The sequence below is a fragment of the Rhipicephalus sanguineus genome, chromosome 1 (assembly GCF_013339695.2).
Source record: "Rhipicephalus sanguineus isolate Rsan-2018 chromosome 1, BIME_Rsan_1.4, whole genome shotgun sequence".
Lineage (NCBI taxonomy): Eukaryota > Metazoa > Arthropoda > Arachnida > Ixodida > Ixodidae > Rhipicephalus > Rhipicephalus sanguineus.
Window position 1 is genome coordinate 48,886,966 of NC_051176.1, and position 14,358 is coordinate 48,901,323.

The following is a 14,358-nucleotide window of genomic DNA, read 5'->3' on the forward strand; positions in this document are numbered from 1 at the left end:
TACTTGGAAAAGTGGTTCACGACCCCTTTAATGTTATGATACCAGAACGTTGTTAAGAATTTCAAATAAATACAGGGCGTGTAAAGAAACGTGCGAGCTTTAACGACGCCTTAAAGATAACAAAGGCAGCATGTGTAGGACATTGGTTCTAAGCAGCCATCTTGTACGCGTTATGTGATAGAACGGAACGAAACGTCACGAGAGGACGCGAGGGAACAGCCAATAGCGAGCTGAGGGAATTCAGAAATGTTTTCAAGGCATGAAGAAATGCAGTATTATAGCTGAACATCAATATTAGCAGGAATTGTTTTTCAAAGGTCGAAATTCAAAAGCGCGGTGACTTTAACAATTTGTGTTAGTCTTCACTGGCCGCTAAATGGTGTGGCAAGTTCACGAGACGTACCTTAGAACGCCTCGCACGCGTAGTTATAAAGCGAGATTCAGTAAAGAAGGAAAATGTATATGTTGTGAGGAAGCTAAGGAAACGACGGAGCATGTTTTGATTGAATGTGGAGATATCCACCCAGGTGTATGTTTGGGAACGAGCCTACGCAAAACCTTGGGTTTTACGCACAACCATGGTAAGCAGAACACTTTCGCAATAGAAATAAGTAAGAGACTGTTGGAGTATTGGTGGCCATAGAATGGCCTCTGCCGTAAGGGTCAGAAAGCTGGTCTGTGAATGTTTTTTTTCTATGGTAGCATTGATATAATCGTAGTTGGCAGGACAATGGACCAACTTAAAAAGAAGCGACCTTTTTTTTCTTTTTTTTGTCGACCGTGGTGGCATGTGCGCCACCACGCTCGAGAAATAACGGCTTCGTTATAAAGGGGATGCTCATAGCATCCATCCATCCATCCATCCATCCAACCATCCATCCATCCACAGTCGGTGGTGGGGGGCTGGTTGGGACTTTCGCAAACTTTAGACGCCGGATTGGAGTAAGCCAAACACAAAGCAGGCTAATTCGATACTCCGATCCTAGCGCTTACGTTTTGATTCAGTCCAAGTCACTATCAGACGGAACGGTGCCTCCGTCCGTTCTGTGCCCGTTCCTTTAGAAATGATTGACAGCACTGCCGTTTCCGGTTGCTATTCCCACGTCTGACCGTCAGACGAGCCTCGATCAATCCCGTGCGGCTCCATGTCGTCCTTTCGTTACGTTTCGTTCCTTCCGTTCTATCACAGAACGCTTTGCCTTCAAGAGCAGAACGCGCATCGCCTTCTCTGGCTTCCGTTTTCGGAGCATGCCTCAACCGTGCCGTGAGGAAACGAGCGACTGTGCCCTTAACATTGGCTGCTTCAAACTATCCTAGAATGCCCACCGCAAATGCAGTTAAGTGCCCACTACGTCATAATTCTTTCTTTTGCGAATCGGCGAAGGGCCCACTACGCGTCTGTAAGGCAACACGCGAACCTACGCAGCTGCTCACTTTGTTTATGCTTTTGCAGCTGATGATTAAATATGTCTGAACACTTTGTAGTGGGTGGGCCTTCAAAACACCCACTCGTTGCACAGTTCACATATTTTGAGGCTTGGCGAGATTCTACGCTTCTGCCACGCAATATTACGTGCTTTAAGAAAACTCCTTGCAACACATGACATTCGTATAGTGTTTTTTCCGAAGCTATTTATTTTTTGTTTCCTAATATTTCCTATTTATTTTATGTGGATCTTTCTGATTTTTTCGGTCACGGACACAATGATTTTTCGCTCACGACCAACGACTCCGACGCCGACACCGGAATTTCTGCGAAACGAGCTCTTTAACACTATCGCGTTAAAATAGCTCCCCTGGAGTGCGGTTTATGCGCTCACGCGTACACTGTGGTATCACTCGTTCCTTTTCGCTCCTATAGGGCACTGCGGAGATACTTTTTACTTCCAAGTGATGAATGGAAATGTGAAGTGATCGTCAGTTAGTGTGCTCACGTGATAGCCACCATATCTTCTTGTAATACAATAAGCTGTTTCTAAATATTACTTGTTTCCAATATGAATAGAAACGCAATAGCGAGAAGGAACTGCGAAGGCACTTTGTTGGCTAAGGTGGAATCTCAACATTGTTTCCCCCTTTCAATCATTGCTTGCGCCGTGTTTTCTCGTGCTTGATTCTTCTTCGTCGTCTCCTAAAGCCCTCACGCATACTCAGGTTTTGTCTTTTTTCTTATCATTACACAACTTGTTCAGTATGCGTCCATTATGCATGCTTCACTAGTCGCAGTTACCCATAAACTCACCCCCTGTATTACACTGTATTAACTTCATACCCATGCTGTCTATACTATAGGCTCAGAGCAACCGAACGCTTTTTCAGGTACCTATCCGGGTCAATTAAAGGCCTCTTGAGAAAAGAAAAAAAGAAAAGGTGAGTTCCCACTGCTTCTATTGTTAAGTATGATAATTTAGGTGAGAGCGCTTATTCAGAGCTTGTGCATGGAGTCGTATAGCGGCCGGCTTAGTAGATAGGCTCTGCATGATTTGATCGCGTGCGCGCGGTCCCGAGGCTGGGTCGCGTTTATGTGGAGCCAGGACAGGATTTCGTCTAGCACTCACTCGTAGAAGTAATCGTATTAAGCAGATATCGCATAAACACATCAGAAATATGCCCTTGACTGGTGCATTGAAGCACCAAGTGCAAGTCGTCAATATTCACGGCAGGATAGGTGGCCAGTATCGTGTTTAGGCGTTTCAAGAAGTTGAGGCTCACCGAGAACGTTGCCGATTCAGTCACCACGTCGAAGTATTTTCATCATAGAAAAGCGTCCAGTACCAATTTTCCTTCTAGGTGATTGTAAGACACTATAGATGCGACGGCCAGTGTTGCTTAGTTGCAGAATTTGCGACTCGCGAAGATTGAATTTTCAAATGTAAATGGCGAAAGCCTTTAGGTTATGATATCATTAATTTTTAGTGGATCATAAAATACGCAGCTTTGGTAACTGCTCTATCGTTGTGAACGTTTTATATTGGAGTTAACAAAATGGGTTTTTAATACAAAAAGATGTCCCTACATTTCAGCGTGAAGCCATGTATATATGTGTCAATAACCTTATACGTAAAGTGTAATGGTGTATTTGCAGTAGTCGCTCGCTTTACACCATCTAGATTAGCTTGCCTCGCCAAACATGCCCAGTCACCGTCGCTTCAAAAAACAAAAAAAAGCCTGCAACACCACAACAGCGCGAACGTACGAGCGCGAATACATATTTAACTTAGCTGCGTCGAGGGGCCCACTTCTTTCTTAGGCACAACCTTGTGCACCCATAGAAAATGTCAAATTGGAAAGGTTGTCATTGTGACATTAAGGAAACAAATTGCATTGGACAAGCCTTATCAAGGAGCACTTACATGCTTGCTCATGGTGCTTGGACGCAGTAGTGCCTTGCATCAGACCGAAACTCCCAGAGAGCTTTACTATTCTCTTATTCCCGACTGTCAACTGCCAGTGCTTGCCCGTTTCCTGCCAAGGCAGAATAAGTTGTGCTGAACATTCCACAAATTGGAAGAGTTAATTGGGCGAATATATGCATGACAGAAAACTAGGAAAGCAGACGTACTATCGCGCTCAGTATGAGCTACATCACGCGAGCGCGTGGCCGAGTGCTTTGCAAGGTTGTATAGTGGCGCTGTTCATGGCATATTTTCCGAGTTATCGAGAGAGAGTTTGGCTGTCCCTGCGATCGCGCATCGCCCCCACTTGCTCCCTTTCCCCCTCGAAGTTATCATTTTCGAAGCTGGAATAACCGCAGGGCAAAACGAGGGCGTGCGTGAAAGCAAATGGAGGCTATGCGCACTCGCAGGTACAGCCAAACTCTCTCCCGATAACTCGAAAATGTGCCACGATCGGCGCCACTGTACAACCGTGCAGAGCGCTCGGCCACGCGCTCGCATGTTGTAGCTCATACAGAGCGCGGTAGTACCATTGCTGTGCCAGTCGATTGTGGCTCGACTGTTGCGGTCGTCAAATGTTGGCAGCCAAGTACCCGCTAGCCAGGAAAAGCTTGAGATAATGTGTAGGACTGTTTTCTGAGAGGTCGCATTATAATGTTAGAATTTTCCAATGCGGTTTTCAGCGAAAATATATTTTAACTATTGCAACCGCGTTTATGTAGGCATTCATTCACTACGCCTTTTGTCCCTTGTTTCGCTGCTCTCTTAGGGGCATAACTTTCAGTGCTGACCATCCAGTGCTTTGGTGTTTGACAAGCTTGACCACGGCTGTTTGCTGTAAAAAAAACGCGGTTGCTGTGCGTGTGGCAGGAGGTGACAGGCCTACAGGTGGGCCACCTGTCCGTACTGCTTTTCCTGCTGCAATCGGGGGTGCTATCCGACCACCGGTTTGGTGAAGGCCTCGCCTACCCCTATGATCATCAACACCTGGTGCCAGCAGGCCAGGTAGGTTTTAATTTACAGCAGTCTATTGGCCGTGTATCTGCGTGCTTCGCTGCAAATGTCGTCGAAAGACGATAGTCTTCTGACGGCTGTACTACATGAGTCCTGGTCTCATCCGCGGCCACCCGTTGTTCTCGTACTATTTTCGTCCTGGCATGATAAATGCAATGGAGGTTTGTCTGAACAGATTTCACTTAACCGTATTATCACTGTTGGCATGCCATTTGTTCGTACCTCCACGACAAATCAGCAATGTTTGGGTCGCGTGTGGTACTGTATAGCATGATAGTTTGCAAAGAACCATTTGTGAGACATGAATGTATTTTATTGCGTGGAAGGGTCAATGGCTGTGTGCATGTACTACTGGTGCGCCAAAGTAGACGCCTTCCCGTCTCCGGTGACTCCAGGGTGTGAGGCACGATCACGTTCCACAGTGGCACTGGCACCACTGGCACACTGAGTCTCACCATGACATCCCTCGTCGTCCGACGCATTGCCAACCAAGCAGAGCAGAAGTCTGTGTACGCTAAGTAGGAGGCGTACTTCAGTAGTTCCACGTTCTTTAGCCCGCATTGGAAGGAGGCGCGCGTGAGATATGGACGCCAACTGGCAGTGGCGTCGGGAAACGTGAGCTTGTGCAGAATCCAGGGCCACTGCCAGGTGGTAGCACCATATCGTCCGCAGAGGGCTAATGTCCTAACGTAAGACTGGTCTAACATAAGACTGGTCGCGTTTCGCGCCAGGCGTCACGCCATTCTAACTTTCAAGGAGTGGGGGGATTTAAAAGCCCACTCATAACAAAGCACACAGGCATAATTGATCAGCAGTCGCAACCGCTACAACGCATCGTGCAGCTGCGTACGTACGCGCATTGCCTTGCGGATGCCGCCTAGTGGGTACTTCACTTATTCTCAAGAGAATTATGGCTTTGTGGACACTTAGCTGCTGTACTTTCTGTAGGTTTGAAAAGGTTTGAGGTGTCCACCGCGAAGCGAAGCGTGACAAGCGAATAAGAAGGCTAAGAAGGCGTTGCGAACGGGGCCCGAGTTATATGCACTATATCGGCGTTCCACACTTGAAGGCGAAGCTCCTGCGTCCTCTAAGTACTTTCCCTTTCGTTAATTCCTTGCGGCGCGTATTCTCGTTCTTGGATCTTCATCGTCGTTGCCTGAAGCGCTCACGCTCACTCAATCTCAGCCATCTTCTTTTTCTTCTCTTTACGGCACTTGTTCAATATTAGCGCGATTCTCCTGTCACTGATACCCATCGAATCATTCGATGCACCAACTGCAGACGCGGGCAGTTAGCACTTCGTTTATGGAAGAATTATTTGTCGGTAATATGATTATTGGACCCTTCACATCCTCTACCATTGTTCGTAGCAGTATTGAGCGACCATTATCATCATCGTCAAGTAGAGACGCGCTGGCCCGAGCCACGCGCTGGCTCGGGCCAGCGCTCGTGCCATCGCTCGCGGAGACACGCGCTGGCTCGAGAGCATGCGCTCGAGCGGCTCGGGGCAGCGCCTGCGCGCTTTCGGCATTCGAATATTCCGAGTCCCGAGACATGGAGCACAGCTCAGTGCGGCCCGAACGCTTCTTCAGGTACCCGTTGCCGACATGGGAGGGCCGACTGACGGCATCACTGACGGCAACAAAGGTGGGTTCCACATTTTTCCTTCGTCTAATGCGATAAATGAGGCGACAGCTTTCATTGGTATAGCTTTTGCAGGCTGTCGTAGCTCGTAGCACAGTAAATTGATTCTTCGTCTATTAGAGCTCATGCACGCGGTTCCGAGTATCGCGCACGATTCTGCAAAACCAGCACAGGATGTCGCGCGGTCACGATATCGTAGAAATGGTCTTATCGAGCAGTTGTCGCATTCGCACATCAGAGCTATCAGAACTGTTTGACGCGCTGAGCGTTACGTGAGTGTAATGAGTATGCACAGCACGATGGGTAGATAGCGCTTTTATAGAATCGGCTGCGTACTTCACCATTTGTTTCGATTCCAGTTCAAAACACTTCGCAAGAAAAATACGCACGAAACGCGTTTTCGCGGCAATTTGGAGCGATCCTATTGCTGCGGCTTGGATGACTTCATACCCTAAACACAGATGTGTAAGCATAGACAGTTTGATTCGCACTTAAAGGAATGTCTCCGTCCTCGCTGACCACGCTTCACAAGTTTCTTTGGTGTGCGTACGTTACGTTAGTGTGTGCGTTATCAGGTAGTTTAACGTGTGATGTTTGCATACTCTAATAGTTATCGCTGCTAAACATGGCGGCGCCTATGTCTCCCGCCTCAGCGCCAGTTATGGTGACTGCGTTTTCCCTTCCTCTGTTAGAGTTATAAAACAATGGTCCCAAAAGTTTCGGGCATCAAGACGCTTTGCTTGTGCTTGCTTGCACGAGAATTAGAATAGGGTTTTGCGCTCACTGTTTGCGTTCTACGGTTGCAGGACTACGGTGACTGGAAAGGCTGGCTACGATGAATAATAATTAGGGATGTGCGAATATTTGAGTTTCGAATTCGAATCGAATAATACGTAATCGATTAATTGGATTCGACTTTCAAACAGCTAGTATTCGAAGTTTTGAATCATACGACCCGGCGCATCTAAAACGCGAAAAATGCCAATGGTGCAATTTGGTTAGGGTGGGGTAGGTAAAACAAACGCTAACGTCGTTACAGTAAGCCTTTCGTTGAAACTTTCACCGATATCCTGGTTCAAAAGCAAGCGCATGTTTTATTTCATATGAGATTGTCATTTCTGCAGGTAAAAAAAAAGAGAAAACTGTCAACATTAGAAACGAACGCACGAACATATTGCGTAGTTCGGTCGCGTATGCCTCAAGCGCCGTAAAACTTCCCGACATTGGCCCGCGGAACCCTCGGTGATTGGCTTCACATGTGCAAATTTGTTCATGCTGTGCAGTCGCCACTGCCGCACCGCACCACTAGTTTAGAAACTCCCAACGTTCCGGCGCGCAGTTAAAACGCTGCTGTGAACGAGCGCCCGAAGGTTTTGGGGCCCGGAGCACTCATGACGATGAAGCACAACATGAAGCACAACCGCTGTTAGATGGGCCGTACTGTACAACCATAGGGGAAAAAAAGCTAGCTACCGTACCACCCTATGTACGCCGTTAGGAGTATCGTTGCTGACTAGAATGGCGGCTTTTCTATCAACACGCCTGCGCGCCCATAAAAGCCGGGGTCTCCATCCTAAAATTTGTCCATTTGTAGCGCGAAACGTTACTAATGAGCGCATCCAGATTCCGAGATCGTTCGGTGACTCCGGCGTCTGTAGGGCTAACGATACATGTCCTAATAGAAACTAGGAATGGTTGGTATGATGAATTGCATAGGCGTGAAGTTGTTTGGCACAATGCACCTGTTGGGGGCGCTTGTTTTTAGATATGTTAACATGATGTCGAGGGAAGCGCAATAATGTATTTGCAACGACGACCGACTACCTTAGAACGCGTTACTATAAAGCGATGTTCAGTAATAAAGACGACACATGTACGTACAATCTCAACGGAAGAAGATTGACACAGGTGACTGGTTGCCGGAGCGGCAAGATTTTTCTCGAGCACGCAGACATCTAGAGTGCCAAGCACATTCCCTTTTCCAAAGCAGGGGTGGCTTGCAGAAAGCACTCCAACAAACAGCTTTTCGGGGCAACTGCGATAGAGACATATGGTTGCTCGCAGCTCCAGCGAAAAAAGCAAGTACGTAGCCACCTCTGCCGATAAGCAATGGTGGCTACACATATGGACACGGGTGGGCCAACAGCAAGATGGGCTGCTTTCCGCCGGTCCATAGGCCACCCCTGCTTCGGAAAATGGAAAGTGCTTGGCAATCTCACTATCGGCGTGCTCCTCAGCAACAGCGCCGCGTGTCGCGATTTTGTGGCTCCGGCCACCGACCACTTCTGCTAAGCTTTTTTCGTTGAGACTCTACTTGTGTGAATATGGAGACGACGGAGCATGTTTTGACTCTGAAGACATCCACCAGGGGGGCTATTTTGTACGCGTTCTAGCATAGAACGGGGAGGAGGATCGAACAAAAGGACAAGAGGGAGCACACAGCCAATAGGCGAGCTGGGGAATTCAGGAATGTATCCAACGCATAAATAAATGTATAATTATTATACCTGAACATCACTATTCAGAGGCATTGTTTCTCGCAGCTTGAAGTTGAAGAGCTCGGCGACTTTAACAATAACCTTGTGTTAATGTCTTGACATAGCGCCAGGGGGTGTCGCCGTTTCACGAGGCGTTCGATTATGGCGCTCGCCACCACGCTGTTTCATCCAGTGGTTCTAGTATTAGTGTACTTGTAAAATTCAAACGGCGCGACGATTGGAACCGTTATTCAGTTGTCGAAATGGCGCAGCACACGCACTTACGAGGTCCGCGCGTTCCCGACAATCAGAGAGAGTTGCTACTCTCGTTTATGGAACAGCATCGAGAGTTGGCCGTACGAGCTAGCGAGTTTACGCACGAATTTACGGCAGCGGACAGGCGTCGGCTGTGGGGCGAGCTGTCCGACGCGCTGAAGAGCGAGGGCCCCGTCACCAAGTACGCCTCTTCAGTCATCAGCTCAAACGAACCTTCTACCTCGGGGCTTCGTCGGCTTCGTTTCTGCAAAATGGCATGAACGAGAACGGAGACGCCATTTTCGCAAACTGTCCGCGCGGTAGAGATGCGCGGGAAGACCATTCCTCCGCTTTCGTTTCGATCCAACCCAAGTCATTTGCGGAGACTGTTTTGTATTCGTTTTATCGCTAGAACGGCGCCGGAGACTGTTCCAACACCTCCTCCCCGTTCTAAGCAAAACTTGTGGCTATTCTCACATCTTGACCGTCAGACTAGCCTCGACCAATCCCGTGTGGCTCCCCCTTGTCTTTTTGTTCGATCCTCCTCCCCGTTCTATGCTAGAACGCGTACAAAATAGCGCCCCAGGTGTACGTTCTGGCAGGAGCTAGGTGAAGCCCTGGGTTTTTAAAGGGGTCATGAAGCACCCCTTGGGCTTGTTGAAAAAACACATCCTGCGGAAAGCTGACACGGCTATGAACTGCTCTGCCAAATATTACAGTCGTGCGCGCCGCGTAATGGCCACAAGCGGAGCGCGAAGTTGCCGTTTCCCCAGGCACCCTCTTTTCAAACAGAGGCCGGTTCTCACTCTCGTCGGTGGGCGGGGCGTCTGTCCGTTTACGTCGCGGATCTGTCCGTTTACGTCGCAAGAGACATAGCATTCTTATTGGTCGATAGCCACCGTAAATCGAGAGCGCCGTTCGGATCAGATGCGCTTCTTGCCGCGGGGTGCCGCCACTTGCCGGCGCCGCACTCCTCAGTACACGGTAGCCGCACTAGCGCAAGCGAATCACAGCGGGAGAGCGATCGCGTTTCATGACGCGCGCTGACGTAACTTCTTTCCCCCATGCCATCCCTCCCTGTCTAGCTTCCAGTGCGCTCGTCGGCACGAGAAAAGAAAGCGCTGAGAGCGTGCGCCAAACCCCCGTAACTCCGCTGATTCTTGACGGATTCGAGAAATTTTTGCGGCAATCGATTCGGGAGGCAGTAAACTCCGATACTGAGGTCATTAGATCATTACTTGGAAAAGTGGTTCACGACCCCTTTAAGGCAGTCCGAGGAAGGTGAACATGACCTCGATAGAGGTCGACACAGCACGGTGCGTAGATTGGTGGCAGAAATATAGAGAGAACGGAGGAAAGCAAAATAGCGGAAAAACCAAGGTTACTCGGCCGTAAAATGCAGAAATTTTATTTATTTATGCAGAAAATTTATTTGAAGATACATTTTTTTTCTGTGGGAGCTGATCATTATTCCCGGCAGGCAAAGAATTATGTGCAATTTGAAATTGAGCTTGGTTGTTCACAGGTCACAGCGTCGTTATCAATACAACGCTCATAGCATCCAACTTTTAATCGATCTTGTCGACGTTTGCGTTGACGTGCATTAAACTAAGTCTTTGTGGGAAGCGCACTGCAACGTCCCGCAAACGTGTGCTTGCGTTTAACGTGCAACGGCTATTATCAATCCATTTACCGGAAGAAGGAAGAACAAAGCAGAAGCGCGCTAAATGTCCGAACAGTTCCTTAAACCGACGTCCCCAAACCGGGTGTCGCAGGTTGCTGTAATTCGACAACGCGTTTGCGGGAGATTATCACATGTCTGCGAATACGCTGATGCGATCTTATAGAAATTCCTGCAATATTACATTCTGGCACCACCGTCTATGCGAGTTTACGAAAGCGTGTCATGGCACCATCGAAAAATGCATCCACAGTTGCCGTATAAAGACAGTCAGATTATATACTATATACCGGTCCGCGATAATTGTTGGCTGACTTTGGTCAAGGCTTAAACGAAGACGAAGATTTCATTCAGCAAATAAAACTTCCTGAAAATAACACATTTTGAAAGGTATTTAGTCACTTCTAAATCATCTATTATTGAAGTTGAACACACACGGACACGCACGCACACACAATCGCGCTTTGTTTTTCGCCAATCTCGCGCCTTTCAGCGCAGCACGTACGTTCAGCCAACACGCATATTTATCCGTCCTATCGCCATATTTTCAAGGTGGTCGAGCTCACCTGTACCGTTGCTAGTCAGATCAATATATTTAGATCAGCATCTAGCGTCTAGTTTTACTGGTAATTCTGCATGAAACTGTGTGGGTCCAACGACTAGCCAAGCCGTTGTTGGACCCTTAGCTTGGTGCTAGTATTTGTCGCACACATCGAATCAATTAAGAAATTTATGTAATGCAAAAGCATGTACATCGGACATATCGTTCATCTTTGTTCGGGCATGTATTTCGCAGGACTGGTAACTAAGGTAGTTTTTCTATGTGTGATCATAGGGCACAAGTAATTTTCTGGAAAAGATTCGCGCTATCTCAATTCTTGGCTGTGTTGTTCTCTTAACATTTATTGTCAACTTGCATCATTCACTGTTGGTTCTACGGAGATCGTCACGTTCTTCTGGTGGTGCAGAATTCATTAGCCGAGGCACTACCTACGAGATTGAACAATTTGGTGGGTGAACTTGCGCACAGCTGGCTGTCGCGGTGGTACTGTGGTTGTACGGTGCTCTGCTGCTGACCAGAAATACGTGGGTTTGATCCCAGCCGCGGAGGTAAAATTTTGAGGGAGGCGAATTGCTAGAGGTCCATGTACTTACATTTAGGTGCACGTTAAAGAACACCAGATTGTCTAAATTTCCGGAACCTTCTACTACGGCTTGCCTCATAAGCATATCGTGGTTTTGGCACGTGAAACCCCGGGTATTAATACAGGATTGCTTTATAGTGGAACGCTTTGTATTTCATACGTGTGTCAACTGTATACTTTCAACCGTAATCGCTGTACCTCGCGTAAATAATTCTGGAATATACGTGGCTATTCGCGTCACGCATACATTGTGTTTAGAAGCGTCGAATACAATGGAAATCTTGAAATAACAGAAAGTGGGGGATCGTGCCGAACGATAGCACGCGCAAGTTTTATGCAGTCAGACATCATCACTGTGAAAGATATTGTGCAGCATACAGAAGCATGCTAGGGGGCTCCAGATGTTTTGCGCGTAGGCTGATGTAGGGTATTAGTTGTAAATTGTGTAAGATTTCATTTGTAACGATGTGTGCTCAACCAAATGCCGCTTTTCATAGTTACTACAAATATCTGTCACTAGCGCTGTCACAAGTCATTTCCCAGACAACACAATAACAACCTTAGGACATCCTCAGTATGCCACCTTGAGGACATTATGATATCCTCAGGACGTCCTGTTAAGGTACTAGAATGGCACTAATCCAGTCCTGTTGTCCGTACTCATAACAACCTCAGGACGTCCTCAAAACAACACTTCAGGACTTTTTTAGTATGTTTTCAGAACAACTATTGTGCAGCCGGTTCGGTACCGTAGGCTGTGATAATTTGTATTACTACATATGATTTATTCTTTTCAAGGTATTTACATACATTAAAGTAAAAACACCTCTGTGAGGTCTTGTGTATGTATACTGCGTCAATAAACGGAGAGGTGACAATAAGTGCTTGACTATGACAAAAAATACAAAGCTTGTTGATTGAAATTCATTTATTTAAACAATAATTAGTCCCGACTGGTTATGAGGACCGCTTTCTCAGGCATCCGAGTCCAAGTATATAGTCAGAGGCAGTGTCTGAAAAAAAAAAAGCAATATTAAGGCATTCAACACAAATTTGCAAAGATGTTTTACTGTACCGGACTACTCCTGCAAAAAAAAAAAAAAAGACGTCAAATAAAGGCAGTTACGATTTTAATGAAAGGATTAATACATGCAAAAGGAACCAGATGCTGTCCCGTGTAGAACAATGCTACATTTCATGACACTCTCATGTGATGTCACCGCAGCATGCGACGACTGCGACTCAATGGCCCATGCTTGTAAACTTCCTCGAAAGTCTGGCACAATGTCCTCGTCACCACGTGTATCGTGCACAGTGCATTCATTAGTGTTAGAGGCTCCGCTCTGACAGCCCACCAGTGCACTCGACACGGGCATCGAGTTCACTTGCCCGAGGTCGGGCCATGTGTCAGACGCAGACCTCGATTCCCCGTTATTCACGTTGAGACTCTCTGAAGCACAATTCACCGCGATTTGTTCGACTGGTGCCGATCCATTCATTGGAGCACCAGTCAGAGCGTTGAGTAACGTGAAGCACCCATCAACACGGCGATTGACCTCCCGTCGACGTCTACAATTTGCGCTTTCAGACATCTTACTTTTGTTAACTGTACACTAAACTGTACTGTACACACAAACAACAAAGATGCGGTTTGCATTGCACTAACCTTCATTGCAAGATCCCATCTTGACAGTCAGTTGACTTGGAATGGCTTGGCTGGTTTGGCTACTTGACTATCCAGAACGGCAACGCATGGTCACTGGTTGCCAGCGGCTAGTTTGTTATTACGCGCTTCAGCGGCGGATATTCACTAATATCTGGCTGCCACGTTGTAGCCACGTTTAGGAACACACTATTTTAAATGAACATTTCGCAATATCAGCTTCGATACCCAAGATTATTTACTTGTGTTTCAGAAAGCGAAACGCGTAATAATTGAAGCTTTTCAACCAAAAGAGAAGCAACGAGGCGAAAATATGCAATGTCTGTGTGAAACAAACCCCTAGCAAAAATACCAATAGGATTTCCTATTGGTCCAATAGGAAATCGCTATTGGTTCTATAGGACATCTATTGGAAGTGTATTGGTTGTATAAGACTTCTATGGGTACCAATAGACACCAACAGCCACCACCTATTGGTGTCTTATTAGACCAATAGAAGTTGTATTGGTCAAATAGGGGCTGCCTTTTGGTGTCTTACTGGACCAATAGGAGTTGTATTGGTCAAATCGGTGCTGCCTATCGGTGACTTATTGGGCCAATAGGAGTCGTATTGGTCAAATAAGTACTCCTATTGGTTTCTTAATGTACTAACAGAAGATGTATAAGGCCAACAGGAGTTTTATTGTTCAAACAGCTACCGCCTATTGGTAGCTGTTTATACCATCTTATGACTGATTGAGCGCGTCGGACCCGATCCCGATCAAATTTCTTGATCATGATTGGCTATATTATACGCAAGCTACAGACGGGATCAATTCACTTTTGATAAGTCTGATCCCGATTGAGCTTAATCGTACACCGTGAGACACCGTGTGCAGTTAGCAACGTGTCGACCACGGCGGTACGGTGTCTCCGTACATGCCGTGCGGTAAACGGGCACTACAGTAAAACACGCTAAAGAAGAACTTGCGAAGGAATCGACAACACAGACACCACAGAATAATAATAAAGAAACCGCCATGAGATCACAACCGGCATAGAACCAGCCAGGTGACAAAAAAAAAAAAAAAAAGTGAGACGGTGC

The 14,358-nt window shown here is 47.0% G+C and overlaps 1 protein-coding gene across 1 annotated transcript in view; it reads left to right on the forward strand.

The window, feature by feature from the left end:
- LOC119391022 (uncharacterized) overlaps positions 1-14,358 on the forward strand; it is a 253,828-nt gene that overhangs the window by 46,203 nt on the left and 193,267 nt on the right. The gene's annotated exons all lie outside the window — the stretch shown is intronic.